General features: G+C 35.9%; 1 protein-coding gene and 1 pseudogene across 14 annotated transcripts in view; one reads left to right on the top strand and one right to left on the bottom strand.

The window, feature by feature from the left end:
* BCAS3 (BCAS3 microtubule associated cell migration factor) overlaps positions 1-17,055 on the top strand; it is a 591,457-nt gene that overhangs the window by 300,396 nt on the left and 274,006 nt on the right. The window lies entirely within an intron of this gene.
* Positions 8,500-8,691, bottom strand: LOC112655716 (U4 spliceosomal RNA; annotated as a pseudogene).

Here is a 17,055-nt window from a genome sequence, read left to right as displayed (position 1 = left end):
ACATTTATTTTATAATAGCTGTTTTAGAATCCCTATGTTCTAATTACTTTTACCACTATGATGTTTCTTGGAGGTTTTTCTATTGATTGATTTTTCTCCTAGGTCTGGGTTGTGTTTTCCTGCTTCTTTATGTCCCTAATGATTTTTGGTAGGATGCTGGGCATTTTCAGTTTCATGTTGTGAAGTGGTGAATTGTTCTTTATTCCTAGGATGCATTCATATTACTTGGAATAAATTTGATTCTTTCAATGCTTATTCTTAAGCTTTATTATGGAGGGTTCAAAATAGCCTTTTGCTTAGGCCTAATTTAGTTATTTTAGGAGATAATGTAAATCTAGTCTCTCTTATATGGCTGGTAGTGGAAATGTAGGATCATAATTATTTTTTAAACTTAAGGTGCTTTAATCCTATGTATTATCTTAATCTTGCATTTCACCAGTTCTGCAGTTTTACTTTTGGCTCTTTTTACTTCTATCTCTATCATAAATACAAATAAGAAACATATATGTGAGTATCCATATAACACATTGTGATACATACTATGCTAGTAGCTTGAATTAATTGGTAATAGAAATTCAAAGAAGGAAGAAGTTATTAATAGAGATGAAGAGACATGGCTGAGGAGGTTGCATCTATAGGATTTGGGACTGCGTGAGATGACTGAAGAAAAGTGAGGAGGAAAGGGTGACTTGGGCAATAGGTTATGCCATTCATTGCAATATTAAGAGAACTGTGTTGCCTAGAGTAGGACAGAGAATTGGTGATTGCAGAGTGGCTTCTGTTTTGGTGCACGTGATATATATCCTGGTAGTATTCAGTAGGCTTTAAAAAAATAACCCCCAAACTTCCATGTGTTTTTACAGATTTCAGCTCCCTTCTGAGTTGTTTTGGTATGTAATTGGTAATTCAAATACACTTTCTATGAAATAATCATATCCCAGAGAGCATAAAAAGAAGTGATAAGGTTCCATCATGGTACCCTAGACAGCATGACATGTAAGGAGGCAGTATTAATCAGATTATTTTCTTAATCTAAAAACTCCAAAAAAAATAAATAAATAAATAAAAATAAAAAAATAAAAATAAAAAATAAATAAAAACTCCAACCAGAACCTAATTTTAAAGTATTAGTGTTGCTTTGACAAAAATCTTAGTTTTTATTATGCTGAAGAGAACTAAGTCAGTTCTGAGTTTCTTTTGAGTAGCTGGGCTCTCTATTGGTATATCTGCTTTTAAAAATGTTATTGCTTTACTAATCTCTTAGACTTCTCTAATGCTTTTATTTTAGTCTTTGTATATAATCAAGTAGATGTACCTAAAGCTAGTGTTGAGATTTATCTTACATATAGAAGTATGAAAATCACAAGTCAACAGTATATTTAAGGTTAGATTTTAGAGATCCTGATTCCCAACTGAATTGTGTACTGCTGTCCTACCAGCTATAACCATGAGAATAGAAATAGCAAATATTTTTCCTTGTAAAGTCACACTTTTGAGTTTAGAGTAAAGTATTTGAAAATACTTTACTATTCTGTTGTTGTTTTTTTTTTTTTTGGTTTTACAATACAATGGTGATATATTTTGAAAGTATTGATTAAAAAGGGAAAATATTATTGGTCTTATCTACCATGGTCATTGTCAGTGCCCTAGAAAAGCAATTAAATATGCAGCACTTTTCTGAGCTGTTCTCTTTCGAATGTCACATTAGATTTAACTTAACATCCTGGATTGCATCGCTATTGTGGTATGTACCAAGTATGATGGAGGTACTCAACAATATTTCCTTGCATTGTCCATAATAAATATTTGCCCAAGAGTGGGTAGGGTGGAAGGAGAAGAAAGAAATATTTTTCTCTTGTAGAGGAAACTTGTAATGTAGGACTTATTTAAAGAGTATTTATAGTCCATTGTTGGTCATTGGGTGTGTCATACTGCTCTATCCAGATCTGAATATCTGAGGTAGTTAAGAAACCACTTCAGGTTGAATTATATTTGATTATTTCTCTTATTTATACTTAATTTTATCAACTAACATGTCCTTCCATAGAGAGATAATTTTAGTGAAGTGAATGCTGTTTTTCTTCCAGAGACTATAAGTTTAAGATAATTTAACCCCGAATTTAGTCTTATATGTGTTGTATAACTTGGGGAAATTAAATACCCTTTCTTCAATGAAAAGATGCTGAATAGTTCAATTGAAAGCACCATCAGCAATCTGCAAACTTTATAAATGATGGATTGAAAAGTTTGGATTAGATTACCCTTTTCGAGGACGCCTGGCTGGCTCAGTGGTTGAGCGTCTGCCTTTGGCTCAGGTCATGATCCTGGGGTCTTGGGATTGAGTCCTGCATTGGGCTTCCCACAGGGAGCCTGCTTCTCCCTCTGCCTATGTCTCTCTGCTTCTCCCTGTGTGTCTCTCATGAATAAATAAATAAAATCTTTAAAAAAAAAGATTACCCTTTTCCCTTCTTCCTTTTTGTGTCTGTGGGAGACATAATTCTTATTGATATGCAAATCTTTACATAGAGCTTCACATCTATGGAATAGTTCATTGGGTTTTTCTGTCATTGCTGATTTACCCTCGAGATGTTTCAACATTGGAAGTCCTTTCTGTTACCACCTAATGACTTATATGCTCCATTCTGAAGTAAATCTTGGCATTTCTGTCATTTGTTTTAGCATTTACCATTTGGGGAAAAAATAGTTTACATGGTCAGTCCACTTTCCTGTCTTCATTGTCCTTAAAATTGAAGTGAAGCAAAAGGAAAGTTTGTATAAAGGACTGTTTTGTATTTTTAAATGTCTCTATACATTCTTTTCCATTGAACTGTCACTATTTATTACCATTGGATTGGCGGATTTGACTAGGATAAGACATTGATTCTGATAAAGAGAAATAATCTATAGGCCATAAAGCCTCTAGTCTATGAGTACCTCTGTTTCTGATGTCATTTATTCTATCGCACCTAGTTTAAGGTTCATATATTCAGATACTAATATCCTTGAGTGTGCCTTTTGTCATTTGGGTAGTGGAAATATAGGATGGAGGGAACAGGGGTATCTGCCCTTTTCTTCAAAAATAAGGAGCTAGAACAGAATGATCTGTGTCTGCTTACCTGCGATAATGTAATGGGTTGATATTGGCAGGAGCTTGTGGTTTGATGTGCCATCACTTCCATCAGTAAGGTTAATTGCTAACAAATGACTAAATGGGAATTTAGGGGGAATGCTACAGCTGTCTGCTATGTTAGTGGTAACAGGAGTTCTGGCGCCATTTCAGGGTCGCTATTTGTATCTGTCTGTCAGAGTTAGAATACAGTTGTTTCTCTCAGTTTCAGCCTTCTCTATAGAATTTCTGTCAATTGTTTGACTCCATTAAGTGTGGAGAGGAAATAAAAGCCTGAATGACCAATCCACCAGGGGCTATGGATAGACCCTTTCTTTGTCCATACTCAGAGCACTGCATTAGGTCTCATTATCCATTTATAATAAGTGACCTTTGCCCCCTGGGTCATTGAAAAATATTCAGTGTGCTTTTCTGACACATAGGGCACCTTTCTCAGCAGACACATGAAACAATGGGACGTCTAGTAGTCTGGAGGCTTGGTACACATTGCAGGTTTTAAAATACACAGCCTTGTGCCAAATCGTTTTGGCAAGTTTTTCCTTTGCTCTTGCAGGTTCATAAATGGGCTAAGGGAGTCTAATGTCTGGAAGATGAATATAATGTTCCTTTTCTCTTTTGTAATTCCAAAAAATTTCTTGCCGTGTTTTTTAGTTTTGTTTTCTAGAAAGGGTTTGCCTTCATCTCTGCTTTTGTATTTCTTGTTAGAGAAATATAGGGATTTAGATGTAGTGCTTTGAGAGGGCCATCATCTTTGGAAAGTGTTTGCCAAATATGCCCAAGTGCTATGGAGGTTATCTGTGACATGTTAATAACCTGTCTTTAGTCCTCTGCTTTGCCCAAACTGGTAGTGATTAAATCTCCCCACAAAAAGTTTGTTGGGGAGGGGGCATCTGAGTGGCTCAGTTGGTTAAGCATCCGACTCTTGATTTCGATCAAGGTCATGATCTCAGGGTCATGAGATCGAGTCCCACATTGGGCTCTGTGCTGAATATGGAGCCTGCTTAAGATTCTCTCTCTCCTTCTCCATCTGCCCCTCACCACCCCATGCTTGCTTGTTCTCTCTTTAAAAAAAAAGGAAGAAAAGAAAGAAAAAAAGAAAAGTTTGGGAAAGGATTTGACCCTTTCTTGGTCATTATAGTCCATATTTCTTCTGTGATATGAACTTGGCCCCCCTACCAGAAAGCCTGGCACATCTAGTTGTTCTATCTCTAGTTCCTGGAGCATAGATAGACTTAGAAAAAGATGAAGATAGCATAGTGATTAATGGATGAAATTTATTTTCAAAGCAAGAAAACTGTCATGTCCAGGGCTCCACACTGTGTAAAGTGACAGTCAGCCTTCCAAGAAGCCTGACTACCAGTAACTAACAGTGTGCCCTCAGTACAGTGTCTGTGTTAAGTACTGGTAGGAGTATTTGCCTGAAGAATGTTGGGATAGGAAAAATAAATGATCGAGACTACTTCCTTAGCAATTCATATGAAGAAATTTTTAGAATAGGGGAAAATGTTTATAGAAGTACTTTTTAAGTTTAAAATTAATATATTTCATTAGTAAAGCCTTGTTCCTCTCTTAGAAGCATTCTTATTTTGCATTTAACGTCACATGTATTGGTTTGCTGACTTTATTAAAAACATATGAGATATACAGGGATTCAAAGAATCGCAGCTCATTACAAGGAATCAGAAGCTACATTGTCCAGTGGAACCCAAGTATCTTTATTCCAGCAAAATAGTTTTCCTTATTAAGTAATGTGCTATAGCATGCTCTCAGATATTGGGTCATAGAAGTGTTATCTTTGAAGAATGATCTTTGAGTACCAGTACAGATTTTTCTCTCCAAACCAGTTATGGAAAACCGCATATGGCTCACCCTTGAACAGCATGGGTTTGAACTGCATGGGTGTAGTTATATGTGAATTTTTTAAATAGCCCAGTATTGTAAATGTATCTTTTCTTCCATGTGATTTTCATAATAATATTTTTTCTAGCTTGTTTTATTGTAAGAATACAGTATATAGTACATATAATATACAAAATATGTGTTGACTGTTCATTGGGAATCCTTTCAGTCCAGTAGGCAATTAGTAGTAAGTTTTGGGGGAATCGTAAGTTATACATGGATTTTTGACTATGGGGGGTTTGGCACTCCTAACCCTCATTTTCCTCAAGGGTCAACTGTAGTTGTCAGAACTCTCTCCATGACAAGAATTAATATATTAACTGGATTATAGCACCATTTGACAAATTGCTTACTAAATACATCAAAATTGATTGGACATTCTGTATTTGAATTGACAAATGGCTGCATTAAGAGAAGAAGGGAAATCCATTAATTATAGCTGCTCTCAACCGTAGGAAATATAATCACATAAATATGGATTTTGTTAAAACAAAAATCTCTACTTTATGGTAGTGTTGCTTATGTGTGTATCTACACTTCTTTGCCATTAATGGAAGGAATGCTCTTACCCACTCTTTTAACTGATACAAAAATAATAATTTCTGCTGTGTCATAGGTCTCAGGCTCTACTGACTGCAAAATAGTTTTTAGTTATTATTCCAGAAAAGTGAAAAATACCAGGCAAACTCTATGGTTGAGCCCTTCTGCTCAATTCTTAATTTTATCTCTATTTGTCCATCTTCCATGTACATTCTCATTTTATTTAAGTCAAAGCTTTTCTTTTGCTTTGATAGTGTATAGGCTTTTTATCATCACTGAATTTCTCTTTTTAAGAAAAAAAATCCTCTCATAATCTGTCTTACTAAAGGTAACCACCCAGTGACCGAGGCATAGGGAGATGGGTGAATGCCATAGATTGTCTCTCTACAGTTAGAATCTGTTCTCCTTATTGTTGTCATATGACAGGAGGCTTTTGGCCATATGATTTTGTGGAACTTAGTAGAGAGATGAGAAACACTGAATTGCCTTCATTGCTTTTATACCATCAGTTCCTTGCCTTTTCTACTATACTTTCTTTGTGTTTTATGACCACATGAAGAACATCAGAATCACTCTTACATGATGTCAAGTCTGGGTCAGAGCTGAGATTTACAAGGACTGTTTTGAAGCTGGTGTTTTTTTGTTTTTTGTTTGGGTGGGGGGGTTTCCCCCTTGGGCACTTTACTGCCTTCCAAGGCTATACTCCAGGTGCCAGTAGTCTTTCCATGAGTATGTCAATATACTTTTATTTTTTTTTTTATTTATTTTTTTTGTCAATATACTTTTAAATATAAAACTATTCTAATATTATCTAAAATGAAGTCTTCTGGTTCCTCAGGGATATTACAGAGAATGTAGAGTTGTGGCCCAAAGTACTTTCTTTGTTTCTGTCACTACATGTAAAGTTTCCTTGTATGTCTATAACTTCCCTGTGTTGTGAACTTCAGGTCAAAGTCATTTTTCTCCATTGCTTGATAGCTTGATACTGTATCTCAGATCAGGGTACATAGATGATTATTAGGATGATAAAAATGATGATACTAAATTAAGGAGACATGGAACACAAATTAAGGAGACTCTGAATCAGGGATATAGTGTTGATATTTGGGGATAAGCATCTTTTCACGTGTTTCTATGAAAATTTTAATTTAAAATAACAAACTTACTAGTTAAAATCATGAATTGAGGCAGTTTTTACTTCAGATTAAGAACATGGCCTTTGTAGTTTGAAGTTCTAGATTTCATTTCTACTAACTGCTGAGTGATTTCAGGCAAATAACTTGACCTCCCTGGGCTTTTTAAGTCTACCTGTCTTTGAAATGGGAAATTGACAATAACTGCTTTACAGGATCATTGTTAGATTAAATAAGATTGTTCATCCAAAAAGCTTAGCACATTATCTTGGATAGAATAAAAACTCACTAGAGATAGCTGTGGCTTGTAGTTCGTGTTAATGGAAATAGTATCCTTGTTCTCTCTGCATGTCTTTCTTGTCTCTCTCAATTCCAAGTGGTCTATGACTGAAATACTACTGATGGCACAAATAAGGATGCTTTGTTGTTAACAAACAATAGTGAAGATAAAACATTGTGCTATATCATATCTCTTCTGTTTTAAGTGGTCATCTGGATAAGTGGGCTCTATCCTAATATGTGTGTATTTTCAAAACTGTAGAAAGACATTTTTACTTAGCAATTTTATTGATGCAAATAGAAAATTTCTCTTAAGCTTATTTGTTTTGAGTATCTTCATTCCTTTAGTAATTTTTTAAATTTTTATTTATTTATGATAGTCACACAGAGAGAGAGAGAGAGGCAGAGACACAGGCAGAGGGAGAAGCAGGCTCCATGCACCGGGAGCCCGATGTGGGATTCGATCCCGGGTCTCCGGGATCGCGCCCTGGGCCAAAGGCAGGCGCCAAACCGCTGCGCCACCCAGGGATCCTTCCTTTAGTAATTTTATAGGGAGTGAGGGTTTTCGTGGTTTCATTGTATTCTAAAAAGCCTTACCCTGGAAGTCCTTTGCAATAGTTACCTTAAGACTCTGAAACTTTTACTTAAAAAACATAAGACTCTGAACCTTAAGATTTCTAAAATGCAGAAGAATGCTTGATTTTCTGAAAGATTATCATTGGAATCACTGTCCACTATTCCAGTAACCCTTTCATTTTTTTTAAAGTTTCATGTTCTTTGAAATTTATAATAAATATGTATTCATATAATATTAAGTAGGTAATTTTCAAAAAAAACTTTTTTTTGGAAAGCAGTGAGAGAAAGATGAAGAAAGAGAAGGGGAGGGGGGAAAAGGGAAGGCAGGAAGAGAAAGAAGGAAGGGAAAGAAGAGAAAAAAAAGGGACAGACTATTTCAATTTGTCTTAGAGAGTAGAAATTAAGTGTTATCCAGTAAACTAGAGCTAAAGGAATTAACATAAATGATTCTCACGCATAGAGTGCTGTGTGAAAACAACATGGTTCCAAATACTTCATGTATCTCATACCCTAGCCAAGAAAAGAATCAAGATGACTCTGTGTCAAGAAATACCTGCTCAGCTTTTTTTCAGACCTTCACACAATAAGTCTTTAAAAAATTTTTTTTTAAATTTTGGAAATGTTCAGGCATATACAGAAATACAGCGACCAATATAATGAATCTACCTATCACCCAGCTTTAACAATTAACAACATTCTTCCTCTCTTGTTTTCTCTGTTCCTTTAGAATCTTTCTTTTTTTAAGATTTTTTTTTTAAGATTTTATTTAGTTATTAGAGAGAGAGTACAAGAGCATGAGTTGGGGGCGGAGGTGGATGGAGGGAGAGGGAGAAACAGACTCCTCGCTGAGCAGGGAGCCCCATGTAGAGCTTGATCCTAGGGTCCTGGGATCATGACCTGAGCCAAAGGCAGATGCTTAACCAACTGAGCCACCAGGTGCCCCTCAAGATTTTATTTTTTTAAGTAATTTCCATACCCATTGTGGGGCTCACACTCACAACCCCAAGATCAAGAGTCACATGCTCTACTGACTGAGCCAGCTAGGTGCCCTCAAAATCTTTTTTTTTTTTTTCCAATTAGCAATAATCACACCTCGGATAAACCTCATTGGCTACGGTACTGCCACTGCGCAAACCTAATCTTTTTTTTTTTTTTTTTAATATATGGCTGGTAAAGTATTATGAGACAGCCACCCACTATTGTATCTTTTTTACCTACAAATACTTTAATATGTATCTAATGATAAGGACTTAAAAAAAACATAACTACTATGGCCATTACATAATTTGTAGTTTACACACTGGCAATGATTTGTGGAGTTAACTCTTTCCAGTAGTTTTACACTGTGGAGCAGTAAAGGGTAGAATAAGCCTTTGAAACTGTTCTCTTGCATTTGGAAAGAGAGAAAACCCTGTGATGGTTGTGAGCTAGTGTTCTCTGTCTCATTCTTTCCCCTATCTTCTTGGTTCTATGAACTTTCTGATTTATTTATTTATTTATTTATTTATTTATTTTTTTCTGATTTATTTAGAGGTAAAAATTTGAAAACATAGTTTTTCTATTGTGTGGAACACATCGTTGGATCCTTAATGATTGTTTGGAAAGATTTTTATTATATTTCTAAGTATAGGCTACAAACATTGATGTCCTCCAGGTCAAAAAGCTTTTAACTCTCCATTCTAAGAGAACTTTACCTCTTTTGCTTAGGCAAGAGAAAAATTTGTACTTAATTCTTCCTGCTGTATAATGATCTGGACTTATCCAATATGTAACTGGATAATAAGTGAAGCATGGAAGAAGCTGTATTAATTATTTGCAAAAAAAGATTTTTTGACATTTTTACATTTGCAAACAACTGCCTCCACTTTATTTTTGTTTGTTGTACTTTATTTTGGAAATGGGAGTAACTAGAGTTACTCTTCAACTCTGCCATTACAGATGGGACCAAGCACAGTAAGTTTACAATAACTGGCCTATTGCCTACATGCGCAAGTCAGTACATTGATAACTGAATGCAGTTTAATGATCAAAAACACGGATTTTTTTTTTTAATCTCAAGACATCAGTGCACAGAGTTTCTGCATATCTTCTGCTCATCTTGGTCTCTTTATAAGGGTATTATGTTTTATAGTGTTCCTTGAATTTAGAATGGAGAATTGATTACTCTTGAAAGAAACGCATCTAACATAACAGTATTATCTGTAAGAATACATTTGCCACTACTGAAAGATTACAACTCATAATTCTACGTAGAATTAGCACTGGGAGACCCTCTGGCTTCCAGCAAAGATTCATGTCCATCAACAGAAACACATATTACCGCATGTCCTTGAGCAGTTGCTAAAATCTGGTCCTATAGTGTGTGTGTGTGTGTGTGTGTGTGTGTGTGAATAAAGATAATGATAAATGACTATATATGCAGTGAGTAGGAGAATAAGTGTATATGAGCACTTCCACAGCCCCCTCCCCTTAAGGAAAACATAACTAAACCTAAGAAAATAGTTGGGGAAATGCATGACTCATTATGTAGTAAGCTCAACTTTTATTTCACACATTGGTTTCCATCATTCATTGATATGCATCCGATTTCTTTGTTTTCCTTTATTAACTTCTTGGGTTGACTGCATTAACCAAATCAACTAGAGTGTGCTTATGCCACAACTTTTTATAAATATAAATTTTAAATAGGTACATATTAAATACAGTTTTAAAGGTATCAAGGAATATTTACTGAGAAAAAGCCATCCCTGTCCCCAGCCAGCTTCATCCCCTCCTAGGAGACAACTGCTATAAGTGATGCCTTCTGTCCTACACTTTTGTAAAGGCGAGCTTTGGTAAAAATAGTTTTGTTGTTATTTAGACCTACATGCCTGGCTAGGTTCTGTAACCCATAGTAAAACAAAACTGTTATCTATAAACTACAACCAAGGTATTATGTAGTCATAATATGATCTTTTAAAATAATAAGGGTGGACTTTTTAAACTGTCCTGCTGTAGTTTTAATATATATATAATGTAGTTGTACTGAGAACTGAGTTGCCATAATCCACATTAAATATGCATTGTGGACATTATTCCAGGTAAATAAACTCCATCTTGAGCTTAATTGTAAGTGTTTTGAAGGGATTGTTGCAATCTCCTTAGTTCCCAGAACTATATTGGGACAGTATGAAATTTCTAGTGGAATAACTGGTCTTGCTGATAGCATGAAATCAGTATGTTTTATTCTTTATCTTCATTTTGTGATATTTACAGTTATGTTGAGCAAAACGTAATTGTGACTCCTTCCAGACTACCTCCAGGTATAACTTGTCCAGATGCTATATGTCAAAGGACCATTATGGCAGCCGGAATAACAAATGCAAGCTCCTTGGTTTATGTCTTCTGTGGGAATACTATATGATACCATGGCGGGGAGGGAAAAGGAGACAGTGCAGGGTGGAGAAGACATACACCCAGTGTTGTCAGTTATTCAGTGAAATCTGTTATCTCATAGGCAATGAGGATATGTCATTTTTCCAATTATATATTGCCTGTGACTGTTCTTCTGGGAATGTAGAATAAAAGGAAAGTGAAATCAGAGCTGTACAATGACTGACTGTTAGAAAACTTTAATAATTAATTAGAGAACATCTATGGTACCACAGGGTCAGGGTACAAGGAAATCATTGATCTGTTTAGTATATAACGTAGGTAAAGCTTGTTCCCTTTTATATATTGTAACACTTCAGCTGTTGTTGCTCTGGTACAAGAGGTGGCTCCTAATAAATAAGATAGCCAGTAATACATAGTGGTATTGCTTTACCCCTCTGTGTATGAAATTCAGTGAATCATTGTACATTTATAAACTAGAGAAAAACTGCTTTCTAGACTTCAGTAGAAATAAGAGTTGCTTCCTTAATAAGAATAAGATTGCTTCCCATTACTTAATGTATTTAGGTATGTTATTTTTGACCTGAGAGCCTTCTCCCTTTTTAAAAAATTATTTTTTAAAAGTCCAGAGCTTAATTTTTGCCGATTTGATAGTATGAAAGCCATTTTTAAAAAATTTGTATTTATTTATTTATGAGAGCCACAGAGAGAGAGGCAGGGACATAGGCAGAGGGAGAAGCTGGCTTCCCGCAGGAGCCCGATGCCCCAGAACCCCAGGATCATGCCCTAAGCCGAAGGCAGACACTCAACCACTGAGCCACCCAGGCATTCTGAAAGCCTAACTTGTTTAAATTTACAAGTCTCTAATGTACAGGTGCTAGTTGGTGATTGTATTCCTTTTTTGTGAATTGGTGGTTCATGGAGAAATGTGGAAGACCATTTTACTTTTAGATTATTTGTCTTTTGAGCCTTACTTTTTAAAAGGCAAATTTTGGCCTCCTGTGCCAGGAGACTGCATTCCCAAGCAGCATTTCTTTTTCAGGTCCCCAGTGCTTTCTGATCAGAAACAGTTTGGTAAAGAGCCCTCTCTTATCATATGACTGCTATATAGATGCTGTTTTTAATAAGTACCAAAAATATATTGAAACTTGTCCTTGGGTGAGAGTTTATCATTGTTGGCCTTTGGGTGAACTTTGAACCTGAGCTGTTTCATTCAAGGCAACATGATGTCACTGAAGTCACAAATTTCTTTTTTCGCTAGAAAAAGGCATGTTGTTCCCCTAAGTAACTGAAAGAACCGAATAAAGGCGGCACAACATTATTCACCTCTCAGGTCTCCACTAAAGACTTCAGCATGGTGAAGGCTTTATTGTTTGTGGAGGATTGGGAGGAAAAAGCAGGGAGTAGGAAACAAGCTGCTTTTGGTCTTGAATCTTACGCGGAATACTTTGTTCACACAGCTGCCATATGACCCAGCCAGCTCACACTCACTTTTCCAGAAAAACACTTTGGATCCACATTCATTTCTTCCTATTAAAAGACTCCCGAAGTTTCTTTTTAGATTAATATGTTCAGTTTATGAACATATTTTAGGTTTTTCAACAGGAGCTAAAGCAGAGACTTGTAGCTCATATAAAAAACTAGATACCATTTGGAATAGCAATTCTCATTATTTGAGAAGCAGATTTCCCTGATTCCAATAGCGTTGAGATACATTTCAAGCAGAATAGCTTTTAAACATTTCCTAAAGTTGGGAGTGTGGCGTTCACTGGCAGCAGAACCTGCAGTTGATTAGCTATGTCCTCTGAAGCTTCGAGAGCCCCATCTAAGAGAATTTATTACTGGGAGTTCAAGAAATGCCGGGAAAAGTAGAACAAGAACAGAACAGAACCAAACAGATTTTTGCCGTCATTGGCTTCATAAATAAGCGTTATCCTTTGTGTTAGTTTATGTAAAAAAGATGCTTATAACCTGTAAGTGGTTGGTCTGTTCGTTTCGATATGCATTGTCAAATCTTTTTTTCTTTCATTGCTTTAAAAGCAAATGGTGCTGGGAGCAAATATTTTTTCCATTTATTCTTTTGTCTTAACAGAATACCTAGGAGCAAATATTTTTTCCATTTATTCTTTTGTCTTAACAGAATACCTAGACTCTGTGTACTCTGTTGTAAACTCCACAGATAGGAGATATGACTTTTTTCTGAGTATCTAAAGCATGCCCAATACACTAAAAAAGTAATTACCTGCCCTAATGTATTCAGTATATTAATGGTAAAAACTTCTCTAACTGGAACACTAGATATTTTGCAGGTGAACCTAGGTTACTGATATCTAGTTACTACTCTTTGGATCTTTTTTTTTTTTTTTTTAAAGATTTCTGTATTCATTCAGAGAGAGCAAGAGAGAGGCAGAGACACAGGCAGAGGGAGAAGCAGGCTCCATGCAGGAAGCCCAATGTGGGACTCGATCCCGGGTCTCTAGGATCACACCCCAGGCTGCAGGCGGCACTAAACCGCTGCGCCACCGGGGCTGCCCTCTTTGGATCTTTTAGAAATAATTTGATTCCTTGTAATTGAGGATATGCTGTTATTGTTTTGGGGAAAACAAGATTTAAATTTCTCTAGGACTAATAACTCATTTTTGAAACCTTAATTTAATCCTACATATCTTAACCTACAAGTAATAGTCCATATTCATTCTATTAATCAGTATTAAAAAGACTAAAGACTTTAAAGCATCTTTAGATGTCTTTTAATACAATGTTTATAACTCTAGGGGTACCAGGGAGGCTCAGTCGGTTAAGTGTCTGATTTCAGCTCAGGTTATGACCCTCAGGGTCCCAGGATTGAGCCTCAGTGTCAGGCTTGATCTAAGCAGGGAGTGTTTTTCTCCATCCCCCACCCCCAGCCCTGTCCCTCCCAGCCCTGTCCCCCTCAAATAAATAAAATCTTTTCTAAAAATATATTTATAACTCTTTAATTTAGCAGTTATTATTTAAATAGCTTAATACTTTGTACCTATAGTAAAACAACATCTAAATCAATACTTTTTACTTTCTTTAACTCAGAAATAGTATATTTTATATGGGTAATTTATAAAAATTCTGTGCTGATTTATCCTTACATTATGGTGCAGAAGATGCCTAAAAATTCAAAACCAGAGAATTTGTGCAAACTATTTACATATCTGAGATGTTATGTTATCAATTGACATTTTCCACCTTATAATATTGAAAATTTTGTTATGTAGCTTCAGACTTAGGGTCATTATCAGAGGAGCATTTAATCTTTCTGTTCATAATTTTACTCATGTTGTTCTACCGATTTGGAAGTTTTTTGGGTTTAGGTTTACAGGACTAATTGGCAAAGATCGGCACTGAAGCAGATTTGTTTTTTGTTTGCTTTGCACATAAACACATATTAAATTATATAAATATATACATAGAAACACACGTATGTACACAGAGATACACCCATATATCACTGTAAGACAGCAAAATACACTTGGTGATTTTTTTTTAGCATTTATTTACTCACTAGAAGCATGATCTGCTTTCCTGAGAACACAATATAAACAAAGTCTGGCTCACAGTTACCTCATAATGATCTGCTCATCCTGCCCTTGCTTGTTGATCTATACTTACCACATGCCTGTGTGTAGAGGCAGTACTTTTGAAGTTGTAGTCTCTAAAGTAAATTGGCAGTGTATCCTTTCTAGTTAGATGGCTAGGCTTGTTTTAAATTACTGTTCCTAAGGAAGGGAAGGAAGATGGTGGAGATTTTGATTTCAGAATTCCATATTCTTTTCCTGTCCCAAGTTTATTAATTATCTACAAATAGTTGGTAAATGTAAAATATACTTAACATTTTTCTTAATATAGAAGGTGTGTATGTTGGCCCACTGAGCTCAGGCTTGTGAGATATGGAACTTAAATTTTTTCTAGAAACAAACTCTCCTGTATAATTCTTTTCTGTGCCTTCTAACAGATGTGCAAAAATTAATCTCAATCAGTTATGCCCCCTCCAAAATTGCATCTACATCCTCCAGGGCTTACAGAGGGCAAAGATAGGAGATGAGAGACTTGGAGACATTTTATCCTTACTGTGACCACTGGGATGCCCCGGTTCCCTACCTGATCATTGGTTACTGGTTCATATAGGTCTCTGTAGCATCCACCCTCTGTAGCATCCATCCTCGTTTGTACTCCAGAGTTTTTTCAAAATTTGTCAGTTCTCTGGATCTCTTCTGTAGTACTCTTGTGCACATACAAAATATTGTTCTCAGCTGATCCATGGGGAATTTGGAGAGGTGATCATGTAGACTTGACTATGTAGACATGCTATGTGCACATTTCTTCTTCTTCTTTGCACCGTGTGAGACCTCTTGCTACTTCCTTGAGCTCTATCCAAGAATAAAGATACGATTTTTCACAGACGTTTTATCCCTACAACTCCTGGGGTTCTGTCATTCTTTTAACCCTTCCTTAGGGACCCTCTTTTTCTCCCTTTCTGCTGATCGCACTCTTGCTCTAATAATCTCAATCTTTCCTAGTAATTGGCTGGTGGGAGTATGGAAAACCTTGCTCTTAATCATCATACTTTCAGGTTCTTTTCTTATCCCAGGGTCAAGGTTTTGAGTTCTTTTTTCATTGTAACTTGATATGTCATTGTTTCCTTAACGTAGTGAACATGAAATGTTCTTCCCACCTGGATTGGGGAATATTTTTAAACACAAAGATGGGAAGGATATTTATTTGATGTTGAAAATGTTATCCCATCAGACTTGTATTTTATATTGTGAATCTTCTAGATGTTTCAAAGCTATTGAAAAACTTTTAGTGAACATTAGGTATGGAACTCTTAAAATCTCTATTTAGGAATTCAGGATTCAGATTTAATGTTTCATAGATATATATTTGGTATTTTTATCACTTTCTTAGGAAAGTAGAGGGACAGTTGGGGGGAGCAGGATTCTTCTTTTTCTTTTTTTTAACTTTTTACTATGGGAAATGCCAAACATACACAAAATTAGAAAACGATAGTACAATGACTCTCCATGTACTTACTTCCAGCTTCAACAATGATCAACTCATGACTAATCCTGTTTCATCTATAATCCTGCTCCTTACCCCCTCCTTGACACTGTATTCTTTTTAAAGCTTATCCCATTTTGATAATGGATAAATAAATGTCCAGCCATTCTAATGTCCTCACTTAGTCCAGAATCCAAAATTCCATTCACTTAATACTTACAGAGTGCTTATTCTGTAACAGGTACTAGCCTGGGCTCAGCATATATAGAATGCAACGCAAAGTCTTGGAAATATTCTCATTAAATACTAGTTAGGTATACAAGGATATAATTTCTTACATTTCTTTAAAACTTTCTCATATCTTTCCATCCCATTACCCTGGCTTTACTGGGGTGGAGGGGAGTCCTAAGCCATCTGCTCATCCTCCCTCTCTGCCCCTTTTGTTTTACTGACTCATCTTCCACTCTCAATCTGCCTGACCACATCCAACCATGTTAGTGCCCAAATAATTACCAAAACATTTCCTTTATGCTCTCACTTCAAAATCTTTGTACTTATTCTCTTTGTAACACTTTCCCCTCAGATATCTGCATGACCTATTCCCTCACCTATTTAAAATCTTCTCCACCCTCAACCCCTTTCCAAAGTATGTCCTAACCTTTAGATATTTGTCCTTAGTCACCTTCTTGACTACTGTTGATAGAAGGTTTGAAGGATCCACTTGTTCTGTTCTGTATTAAGAACTTAATATAGGGGTACCTGGCTGATTCAGGTGGTTAGGCGTCTGATTCTTGATTTCAGCTCAGATCATGATCTCAGGGTTGTGAGATTGAGCCCCACATCGGACTCCATGCTCTGTGGGGTGTCTGCTTGAGATTCTTGGTCTCCTTCTCCCTCTGTCCCTTCCCCCTGCTCTCTCTCTCAAATAAATAAATAAATCTTTTAAAAAAGAATTTAATATAAAATTTATTTACTGAAAAGATAACAGATGGTTTAGGAACAACTCAGCCTTTTGCAAACATAGATTTACTTAACAGTTTTAACTTTTAACAGTTTTGTAATACACACCAAAATTATTCCCAAGAGGATTATTAAATA

Source organism: Canis lupus, chromosome 9, assembly GCF_003254725.2.
Source record: "Canis lupus dingo isolate Sandy chromosome 9, ASM325472v2, whole genome shotgun sequence".
Classification (NCBI taxonomy): Eukaryota; Metazoa; Chordata; class Mammalia; order Carnivora; family Canidae; genus Canis; species Canis lupus.
Note: the sequence above shows the minus strand (reverse complement) of the source record. Positions and strands in the feature narration are given on the sequence as shown.